Source organism: Staurois parvus, unplaced genomic scaffold, assembly GCF_062004578.1.
Source record: "Staurois parvus isolate SC_StPar_1 unplaced genomic scaffold, SC_StPar_1.0 ptg000261l, whole genome shotgun sequence".
Lineage (NCBI taxonomy): Eukaryota > Metazoa > Chordata > Amphibia > Anura > Ranidae > Staurois > Staurois parvus.
Window position 1 is genome coordinate 1,895,944 of NW_028318057.1, and position 12,612 is coordinate 1,908,555.

Here is a 12,612-nt window from a genome sequence, read left to right on the forward strand (position 1 = left end):
TCGATTTGACTATAGACAGTTCTCACAGTCCTTGACATGTTGGCAGCAGACCAGGTATGCAGCAGTCCCAGAAGTGCCTTACTTGAAAAGATCACAGCAGTGTGACCTCTCTCTGGGTTAATTCTTGGCCTCCATCCCTCCAAAGATTGGCGGTGGAAGCCTCAAGCAGGTGAGCTCCCACATTAACAGCAGAACCCAGATGCAGCAGAAGGGATTTTACCTGATCATGGTGGCAAAGGCAGTCTCTGGCACATACAACAACAATGGTCTGAAAGCAGAAAGCAGTACTGTAGGCTCACAGAGCAGCATGCAGTTTCAAAAGTCCTAAAGTGCTTGTTCCCAAACCTGATGGCTCGATGCGCTTCTGCAATGACTTTAGGAAATCATAGAGTTCAAAATTTGAAATCTATACTATGCCCAAGGTAGATGAATTGATAGAAATGCTTGGTGTAGCCCATTTTATTCTCACCTTGGACCTGACTAAGGGGTACTGGAAAATCCTCCTCACAGACTGTGCCAAAGTAAAAAGTAAAGCAATCTTTTGTCACTCCAAAGGGTTTGTTGCAGTATGCAAGCATACTGTTAGGCTTGCAAGGGGCTCCAACAACCTTTCAATGTCCAACCTTTCTGTCCACACCAGGAATATATGGCAGGTTTCCCAGATGATGTGTTTTTTTAGCACAGACTGGGAAAGTAATCTTCTCAGAGTTTAGGTTGTCTTGGATGCCATACAGATGGTGGGGTTGACAACCAATACAACAAAAATGTATAGGCATGCAGGAAAAACAGTATTTAGGGTACATCATTGGCAGAGGTCTTAATAAACCACAAACTAGTAAGGTAGGAGCTATCATGAAGTGGCTGCAGCTTGTGACCAAAAGACAGGTGCAAACCTTCCTGGGTATGGTCAGCTACCTTAAAAAGGTCATCCCTAATCATACCACCATTGCAACCCCCTTGACAGACCTATTTAAAGACAAAGCATACACAATGATTAGTTAGAACCCTCAAGTGTGTGCTTAGGTGCAGTCCTCCCCCAGGTGGCAAATGGTAAAACACTTGTGATTTTGCCTAAGCTAAAACTGAACCTTGCTAATAGGAATTATATTATTGTGGAGTGGGAGTGCCTGGTGACTAAATGGGCATTGAAGTCCCAAAGGTACTACCTCTTGAGAAGGAGGGAAGGAAGTGGGTATGGATCTCTCACCACTGAATTGGATGGACCAAACGAAAGAGAAATCTGCCCAAGTAAAGTGATGGTTTCTCATATTATAAAACTTCTACTTTAAGGTAGAGCACGGAGCCAAGAACGTCATGGTAATTAAAACACTGATCTAGAACCCACTGTCCATTAAAGGAAGGTGTTTGTTCCAATGGGCTCAAACAGGGAACAGGTATTTAGCAGAGTTTGGGCTAAAATGGCAAGCAACATGGTCAAAGGGCGATATGTATATTTCAGAATACAGATTTGGGCAGTTGTAGGCTCCAGGGACACCTGATGAGTGTGTGGGTTGTGGAAGAGATTGGGTGGGTCCACCTGCTAGGATGCCTAACTCATTGTAAAAGGGTTGTAACGCTTCATAGGAAGTGGATGTGCTATGGATTTTGAAACTTTGCGGATGGTGAACTGACAGGCTATTTTTCTGTGTGAGAGTATGTGGAGGATTCACTGTGAGCTGTTTGGGCTAAGCAAAAGCCTACTGCAGAGACTCTGAAGCATTTGATGAAGCAATCATGACTTTATCTCTTTGTTTTACTGCAGAAGTGAAGCAGTTTTTGGTTAATATGGTACATGAAAATAAATGACCAGTATAGCTCAGAGAGACTGTATTGTATAGTGTTTTTAACTAAGCTACTTTTGCATCTCTTGCCCTTTAAAATTATGCTAACACTGTGTAAAAATGTTGCCAGAAAAAATAAACCCAGAATGTGACCAATTAAAACAAAAACATCCGGTGCTGAAACTCCTAATACAATAAGCATTTGCCATGGTAATGTAGGTTGGCACCAAGAACAAAACAAACACACAACTTCTCAGCTCATAAAAATCCTAGGGGATGGCAAATAATAATGGAGTCTCTAGGGCCCCTTAGAGATAGTCTTTAGCGTTATGTGCAAGTAATGAGTCCAATAGTCCAGCATACATATTCACCAGAAAGGTGTCTGCAGATAAAGCTTTATTAAAATACTAAGCTCAATAGGCCATACACCATGTCCTGTATAGCTTAATGAAAGAACCATGTTCTTAACGTTGTATAAAAAGAGAGCTTACATAGGTCTATGGCATCTGCAGTCTGTAGAAAACACCAGAATTGACGTGGTGGAAGTGCGTCATTTTGAAACATTTTGAGGCATGGGCTCTTTGTCAAGTCTTGGAGAAGGAGATCAGGGGAGGAATTAAATAAACAATGATGCAGACTGATTGGACTGGGGCAGAGATATGGCACGGCTATGGGGACAAATTATGCCCTCTACAATGCAAATATTACAATGGGTTATTGGGAGGAACATTTTATATGGTATACTAAGCCATTCAGAAGATATATTATATATTACGGAAGATACCTTGCTATCTTGCTAATCTGAAATGGTAATATGGAGGCCTTTACCTCTTTTGTAGTCCATTGTAATACCAAAGATTTAGGGTTGCAATTTATCCATGTGGTTGATCCCACCAAGTTGGTATATTTAGACCTGGATACTTATATTCTATTACACTTAAATTGCACCTTCCTCTCTATCTGTTCACCCAGAATCACTTCAGTCTCTAAGGAGATGCTGCATCAAGTGTCTGGAGCCGGCAAGAAATTGGACTTATGGGCTCATTATATCATTAGTATACACACAACACTTATTGCATCATATAACCACCTCTCTACATTGTAAAGACACTGTTCAGGAAGTCAGATTATGGACTGTAATGCTGTGCCAATGTTCTTCAGTAAAACATTCTTTATTCCGAGTAACAGGCCTCAGGCTGGGAATATGTTAGGAGGCGGGCCTCACACCAGGAGAATGTGAGTGACACAATGGGGGAGATTTGCTAAAACTGGAGCACGCAAAATCTTGTGCAGCTCTACAGTTTCCAGGCTTTATTGTCAAAGTTCAACTGAACAAGCTGAATTTAGAAGATGACTGACTACCATGCACAGTTGCATTAGATTCTGAGGGCTCTAGTTTTAGTAAATCTCCCCCAGTAAGACCGAGTGTCTCCTAAAGCCAGGTATGTGGGTGCCTGATCCAAATAAGATCTGGATAAGAATCAGGGCAAGACCTGAGCCAGCTTGGATTTATATAGCGCCAACAGTTTGCGCAGCGCTTTACAAAATGAAGGTAGACATTACAGTTACAATTCAATTTGGTACAAGAGGAAACAGAGGGCCCTCGTTAGAACTTACAATCTAGGAAATATTCTTTACATTAGGAATATTTATCACTAAATATCTCCATTGCAAGGTTACAGTTGGTAAAGGGGCATAAAGGATTGGCTTACAATCCCCACTATCCTAACACGAGGAATAAATGTATATGTATAATATTAGGCTGTATCTTTCTGAATGTATAGCTGGCCTGAATGCACAATGGAATGATTTGCATGGTTCAACCTATTAGCCTAAAATGAGGAATAATCCTTTTACTTATGGGATTCGTGATGGAATGAGAAATGTATCCATTATTTCTGTGCACTGAAGATGACCAACAAGCTTGAAACAGCTATAAGTAACTTAAAAAAAATAATACAAATAAATATATTATTAGAATGGGTGACTGTAGCTACAGTGTAGAACAGTATGGCAGAATTGCTATTTGTGTCCTTAGTGTTGCACTAATATTGTTTTTGCATATAATGTGTGTTAGAGGTTTCTCTGCCACAGTCCAGAGTAGATATTTTTATTTAGCTTTATTACTTAAAGTATAACTAAAAGCAAAACTTGTTTTATTTTGTTTTGGATGGAGTGAAGATGTATCAGAACACCTATTTTTATTACTGTCTGCGCCCCCGTTAGGGAGAGTCATCCTCTCTATTTGTCCTGTTTACCATTATCATTGAAAGTGAAAGCAAAGAAAATCCCACATTTTGGGTTGTCCCCAGAAAAGTAATAGAGGTGAAATCTTACACTAGTAAAAACTAGTTCTGATGACCTGGGTGTCCCCAAAGGATTCCCTTAGTTTGTGGGGATTATTTCTTACTTCCTGTTTTGTCTATGGGACAGGAAGTGAAGGTAAATCTCCCTATTGGGACACAGATGGCAAAAAATACATTGACAGGGGTTAAAACCCTCCCTTCCTCCATCAAAAATTTAAAAAAACTTTTGCCTTTAGTTCTACTTTACAACATTCTTGTAGGTAATAAAACAAATGAAATTAGTATGGACATAATTGTTTGTACCCCGATCTAATATTTGCTAGCACACCTTTTTGAGACAATAACTGCAATTAATGCGTTCTTTAGCTCTAAATAATGATTCTTCACTTCCCTAAGTATATGTAACCCCTAACAAAGAATTTCTGTTATTTGCTTTTTTATGAGACTATGGTTAATACTTTTCCCCCTAATGCGCAGTACTGAGACTGCTACATCACTTCCTGTTAGCAGAGTGGATCTGGTTCTTCTGACAGCAGAGGATCCTGGGACCTGTAGTCCTATAGCCAACACATACTGTATTCCTGAGTGCTGATTGAACTACAACTACCAGAGAGCTGGTGAACGAAGAAGATGCTGGGAGAGCAGATATATTCTACAACAAGGAACTGGTTCGCATGCTTGGTGCAGTATTCAGAGCTGAACATAGGGGGACTGCCGTTCTCATCCAGAGACAGATTGCTGGCTACTTCTGTGGGACTCTGCATACCAGTTCAGCAAAGTGGTGATGCAGATCTCCACACTGGGTTTGCATCAGCTACTCTGCATCAGGACTGTCACTATCCAGTCTTCAGCCAGTCATCTCTGTTTGCCACGTTGACAGGCTGTCAGGTGGTAATTATGTACTTCCCTGTGAACAGCCAAGAGCCTGTGCAAAAACCCATCCATCCATAGGACTGGTGAGTGGGCAGATGCCCAGCCTCTTTCTGACAACACTCTAGAGACTCTGCATGCTGAAACCTTTACACCTCAGTACCAAGAGATCTTTGCTTTGAAAATTTACCACAGTCTATTTGTGATCTTCATTGAGTTACTGTTACTCACTACTGTATATGGGCCCCACCATTGCTAGCAGAAGACAATGGCTACTATCATATCATGAACTTTAAAAATCTCAGGACTCAAGCTGCTATTTCTAGTTAAAGGGACCTCTTCGCATCTAAGGCATTGTTATTCAAATTCAGTTGTCTATACCCATTTATGTCAGAGCATATTTACATTATATTGCCAAAAGTGTTGGGACAGTCCTCCAAATCATTGGATTCAGGCATTCCAATCACCTCCATGGCCACAGGTGTATAAAATCAAGCACTTAGGCATGCAAACTGCTTCTACAAACTTTTGTGAAAGAATGGGTCACTATCAAGAGCTCAGTGAATTCAAGTCATGGTTGCCACCTGTGCAATAAGTCCATCCATTAAATTTCCTTGCTACTAAATATTCCACGGTCAACTCTTAGTGGTATTATAACAAAGTGGAAGCAACTGAGAACAACAGCAACTCCACATAAAATGATGGAGCATGGTCAGCGCATGCTGAAACGCACAGTGCACAGAAGTCACTAACTCTTCTGCAGAGTCAATAGCTAAGGCCTCCAAACTTTGTGTGGCCTTCAGATTAGCACGACAACAGTGTGTAGAGAGCTTCATGGAATGGGTTTCCATGGCCGAGCAGCTGCATCCAAGCTTTACATCACCAAGTGCAATGCAAAGCATCAGATGCAGTGGTGTAAAGCACACCACCACTGGACTCTAGAACAGTGGAGATGTATTCTCTGGAGTGACCAATCACGCTTCTCTGTCTGGCAACCTAATGGATGAGTCTGGGTTTGGTGGTTGTCAGGAGAACGGTACTTACCTGACTGCATTGTGCCAAGCGTTAAGTTTGGTTGAGGGGGTATTATGGTGTGGGGTTGTTTGTCAGGGGTTAGGCTTGGCCCCCTTAGTTCCAGTGAAGGGAACTCTTAAGGTGTCTGCATACCAAGACATGCTGGACAATTTAATGCTCCCAACTTTGTGGGAACAGTTTGGGGACGGCCCCTTCCTGTTCCAACAGGACTGCGCACAAGTGCACAAAGCAAGGTCAATAAAGACATGGATGAGAGAGTTTGGGGTGGAGAACTTGACTGGCCTGCACAGAGTCCTGACCTCAACCTGATAAAACACCTTTGGGATGAATTAGAGCGGAGACTACGAGCCAGGACATCTCGTCCAACATCAGTGCCTGACCTCACAAATGTGCTTCTGGAAGAATGGTCAAACAATCCCATAGATAAACTCCTAAACCTTGTGGACAGCCTTCCTAGAAGAGTTGAAGCTGTTATAGCTGCAAAGGGTGGGCCAGCTCAATAATGAGCCCTACAGACTAAGACTGGTATGCCATTAAAGTTCATGTGCGTGTAAAGGCAGGATTCCCAATACTTTTGGCAATATAGTGTATATATATATATATATATATATATATATATATATATATATATATATATATATATATAAAACTTTGCATTCCTTATTGTGATGCCAGTGGCCCAGAGGGAGATAATAAGTCAACAATCATTTTCTTCTCCCTCCTGCTGCTGGTTTTGCAGTTACATAGTTACAACCATTTTGATTGTATAATTTGCTAACCATTGCTATTTGGTTCTTTCCATTTTATCAATGTTTTGTTTTTATGCATTAACTGGGAATGTACTTCCTAAACCTTTATTCTGTGGTCTACTCTTTTGATCGAGCGTAATAAAGAGGTGTTACTAAAGAATTGTGTCTCTTGCATTATTTTTTCACACTGTTGAAATATGTCTGAACACCTCTGATTATCAGAGGTGTTGGGAGGCATGCAATGTCAGAGCATCCACTGGGGACAAGCATTATCAAGTGGCCTCTGGAGGGGTAGAGTTACATAAACATACCACTTAAAGTGTTGTGCTCTATCAGTTTGATAGATGCAAAAATACCTCTTGATTCAGCCAGGAATTTTGTGAGCAGATAGCCTCTGTACTCTCTACCCATACACAAAGGGTTATGGAAATGAGGAGGAGGGTCAAGATGAAGAGAGTTTTTGTTTTTTGTAATGTACCAGAAATTTGTAAGCAGGGCTGACAAATCATGTACTTTCGAATTCAAAGACAAAACTACACTGTGTTCTAACAAGTCAAGGGCTTGGGGAAAGAGATGACAGAGGGAGAGAGAGATAGAAATGGAGGAGGAAGGAAAGATTCATGAAGTTGGTAAAGGGGAGAGACTTTATGGTTGAAGGAGTGGAGGTAAGCAGGTGAGTGGCCAGTGCCCAGCTGAGGAGAGAGGATATCTCAGAACATCTTGGTATTGTTCATGTTTTTTATATTAAATGTTAAAGTTGGGTTGAGCCCACGAAAGTGGTCCAGGTACTCCATGTGGCTATGTAGGGGTGAATAGGTCATGTACTGTAGTTGGGCCATCAATTCCTGTATTGGTAGGTAAGTAAGTTCGAAATTGTTTAATTGTTGGGTGGCTAGCAGATTTCCAATCTTAGGATCACATTTCTAGTCATTGGTTGTACAAAATTTAGGAGACCTTTCTTGGCATTGAAAATGGAGTCTGGGAGTAAAAAAAAAGAGTGTTAGGAGAAATGGGGGTTTTAGCACCCTACCACTTTATTATAGGTATCAAAAATATGTACCCATCCTGTTTTTATCATAGGGTATGATTATCACACATATAGTATTGTCCTACCTTGAAATAGAGTTAAATAACTTTGGGCAATATATTGTGCTCCAGAATACCTTGATAATCTTCTGACTTCCTAGTGCCTTAACCAGATTCAAAACACCTAGTTCCATAGACAGAAAAACAACCCAAAAAACATGTTTCACAGTAGGCATTGTATTCTTGTATTGAAAGACATAGTTACAGTATAAGGACAGTCTATCGTCAGTGTTGCTTGCTTTAGGTCACCCTCTGGGTCTTTTCCATGCCATTATATATAGGGGGAAATGTACTAAAACTGGTGCACTGGTGTAGCTGTGCATGGCAGCCAATCAGCTTCTAACTTCAGCTTTTTCAATTTAGCCTTGGCAATAAAACTTGAAAGCTGATTTCTATGCAGATTTGCACCACATTTTCAATTTGCAGTTTTGGTAAATAACCCCCATAGTCTTTTTTTTTTAAATGTCCCACAATGCTTTTAGGTCTCTCCCGTTTTAAAATATTCTTTACCACCATATCAAAGTAACTTCTTTGGTGGTTTAAAGTTGAATAAGGAGTTGCCTGATTGTTGAACTTGATGAAACCCAAAGAAATTAAAATTTTACATATAGGTGAGACTCCACAAATGTTATTTATTCTACCTTAAAGCAGAACTTTATTCATAACAACTTGATAAATAATAATGTTTTTTTTCAACAAGAAACATACATTCCACATTATTAATTATGCTACCAAAATTAGTGTGTGCTTTAAATTGCCTACATCATTGTTCATGTTTCTTCTTGCCAGAGGCTGCCCGGAGCCCCTGAGCAGCAGTAAATCTTTAGGCTGTCAGCAGAACGGCACAGTACCAAAAAATAGAGAAAACTGAGCATGTGCAGAGCAGGGCAATAAAGTATATTACTGGGTCTTAAACAGTATACACACTTATTTTTAATGTTTTAAATAGCTATATCTGCAAAGGGACCAGCTTGAAGTGATCTAGCAGGACTCAATTTTCTAATAAAGTTCCACTTTAATTAAATCAAATTAATTTAAATCAAGCCATACATGGTAAGATCTTCTTTTGTTCAGCCTGCGGGGTTCATTGCAATAAAGCTCAGAGTTTGATTGTTTGAACTGCAATGGATGGTGTGATACCTGACTGAGCAGTCTTATATTGTATATGATTGTAAAAGCTCAATAGCCACTGTATGTGGTTGTGAAAAAGGGACTGTTTCAGAAGAACTTATTTATTTAGCATCAAGCAGTTTACCTGATTGAACACTCTGTGAAGTGTGGATTTTGAACCCTGTGGGATGTTCAGTTTGAAACTTATCTGCATGCCTTTGACACATCCTAAGTGAGCAAGTACTGTACTTGAATAGATGCATAGCACACGTATGATCAGATTGTGCAATATATGTCATTTTTGATTGATTTATAGTATCCCACTATATTCAGAATATATACAATTCCAACAAGTTTGAAGTTCTTTTTATGATGTTAAACTGATGTCTTAAACTACCTTCTGCATGTGCAATGGTTTACAATTTAATATATCTGGTGGACTAACTGTGCAGTATTTCATCTCAGGGGACCTCTTAAAGCTTTAGAGGAAGAATTATCTCTGAAATGTTCTAGTATTTTTGCTTAGTGAGCTATAATGCATTTTTAGCATGGGTTGAATGGTGCAAGCAAGGATGTCCTGGTCTTGCATGTTTTAATGAAAGATCTGTCAATTTAATAAATATGACTTTTTTCTTATTCTTGGTGTGCTAGTAAGTTTATGAAGTGTTTGTACTGCATGTGTGTGAGAGAAAAATTTGGGATTAGTAAACAGGTGTAGAACAAAGTAATTAATATATATGAAAGAAACAGTATATTTTTTTATTTTTAAGTACTTACTATATAATTCCACACAGTTTGTTATTGTACAGTTGTAAAAGGAGCTGCTAATTTTAGAAGTGCAGTTACAATATATAGTTTCTGTCTATGGGACAGTAGAATTCATTAAATGTAGAAAATATCATATCTTGCAAAAATGTTTGGCATATTTGTTAATCCTAAAAGGTCAAATATTATAGCCATTAGTAAAAATATCATAGTAATAGTGTGGACTAGTGGTCACTTTACTAGTTCACTTCAGAGTTGGTTGTAATTTGTTTATGTCATTAAAGTGTTACTAAACCAACAACAGTAAAATCAGTCTTTATATGCAGTAAAGCATGCTTGTTATACTCACTGTGGAACCTAAGGGGTTAATCCGCTGCATTGTTTAAAACGGCAGTTTGATCCTTTCTTCTCTGTTCCTCCCCTTTTTCAAGCGACCACGTCTTATCTCCTGATAAGAGAGATTGAACCGTAGGCAATTTGCACATGCTCAATTTGGGTGTGTATTGCCAGAGAGGGTTTTTTTTTGTTCTTGGGAGAGGGCATGTGATCAGCACAGGGCCAGTCAGCACTGGTCAGACAGAGGTCAGGGGTTTTGCATCCTCCTAGAACAGATATAGTGAATGCAGGGTCCCGGGTTTTGTAACACTTTAAGGTTTACAAATACAGAAATATTAATGACCTCGAGACACACTGTGCCTCAAGTCCTTGTCCAAAAAGGACACATTCAAGTAAAAAGTACAAAGAACAATTGTTAAGCAGTAGATTAACCTAAAAAAAATATACAATAGAAGGGAGGGGGAAACAGCAACAATATGAATATAGTCAGTGCAAACATAAGTCTGCCGGTTCTAGTAGACTCACATAATATAAATAAGCATTCTGAAAAAGATCCAGTAAAGGATTTGCCCTGCCATGCATCACCAATGTGACCTGGCTGGCAACTCTGGCGAAGGAAGTGCGCATTGCCTCTGAATGCCAACAAGTCGCCAGATGAGTGGTTGGGGGGTGATTTTAAAAATAACTAGCATAAGCTTTGCCAGTTAACTATAATGTAAAGAAATATTTCATATTTATTGTGCAGGTTCTATGTTATAAAATAGCATAATTCACCGCTTACATAGAGGAAGTGCACGTTGCCTCTGCATGCCAACAAGTTGCCAGATGAGTGGGTAGGGGGTGATTTTAAAAAATAACTAGCATAAGCTTTGCTGGTTGACCATAATGTAAAAAAATCTTTCATATTTATTGTGCAGGTTCTATGTTATAAAAAAGCATAATTCACCAATTACAGTTGTGCTCAAAAGTTTGCATACCCTGGCAGAAATTGTGAAATTTTGGCATTGATATTGAAAATATGACTGATCATGCCAAAAAATGCTCTTTTATTGAAGGATGATGATAATATAAAACCATTTATTATCAAATAGTTGTTTGGCTCCTTTTTAAATCATAATGATAGCAGAAATCACCCAAATGGCCATGATCAAAAGTTTACAGACCCTGGAATGTTTGGCCTTGGTACAGACACACAAGGTGACACACACGGGTTAAAATGCCAATTAGAGGTTAATGTCCCACATCTGAGGCAATTTAAATTGCAATTAGTGTCAATGTATAAATAGTCAATGAGTTTGTTAGCTCTTACGTGGAAACACTGACTAGGATAGATACTGAGCCATGGGGATTAGAAAAGAACTGTCAAAAGTCCTGCATAACAAGGTAATGGAACTTTATAAAGATGGAAAAGAACATAAAAAGATGTCCAAAGCCTTGAATATGCCAATCAGTACTGTTAAATCACCTACCAAGCCAAGGTCAGGTAGACCAAGAAAGATTGCAGCCATAACTGACAGAAGAATTGTCCAGGATTCAAAGAAAAACCCACAGGCAACCTCAAAAGTAGTACAGGCTGCTCTGGAAAAAGATGGTGTGTTTGTTTTTAAGTAGTACAATATGGTGATACTTGAACAAAAATGAGCTGCATAATCGAGGTTCCAGAAAGAAGCTTTTACTGCACCAATGCCACAAAAAAGGCCAGTTACAATATGTCTGACAACACCTTGACATGCCTAACCAGGCCTTTTTGTTTCATTGGTGCAGTAAAGGCTTCTTTCTGGCACCTTGACCATGCAGCTCATTTTTGTTCAAGTGTCATCATGTTGTGCTCTGTCAAAACAACCACGCTATCTTTTTCCAGAGAAACCTGTATTTTTCTAGTGGTTACCTATGGGTTTCCCTTTGCATCCCGAACAATTCTTCTGGCAGTTGTGTCTGCAATCTATCTTGGTCTACCTGTACTTGGCTTGGTATCAAGAGGTCCCTGAACTTTCCACTTCTTAGTGGAAGTGATGACTGGCATATTCAAGGCTTTGGACATTTTTTTATGTCCTTTTCCATCTTTATAAAGTTCCATTACCTTGTTACGCAGGACCTTTGACAGTTCTTTTCTGATCCTCATGGCTCACTATTTAGCCTAGTCAGTGCTTCCACGTAAGTTCTAACAAACTCATTGACTATTTATACATTGACACTAATTGCAATTTAAAAGCTACAGATGTGGGACATTAACCTCTAATTGGCACTTTAACCCGTGTGTGTCACCTTGTGTGTCTGTACCAAGGCCATACATTCCAGGGTATGTAAACTTTTGATCATGGCCATTTGGGTGATTTTTTTTGGCATGCTGTCATGTTTTCAATATCAATGCCAAAATTTCACGATTTCTGCCAGGGTATGTAAACTTTTGGGCACAACTGTACATAAAGGAAGTGCGCGTTGCCTCTGCATGCCAACAAGAGGCCAGATGAGTGGGTGGGGGTGATTTAAAAAAATAACTAGCATAGGTTTTGTCGAGAGACCATAATGTAAAGAAATCTTTCATATTTATTGTACAGGTTCTATGTTATAAAA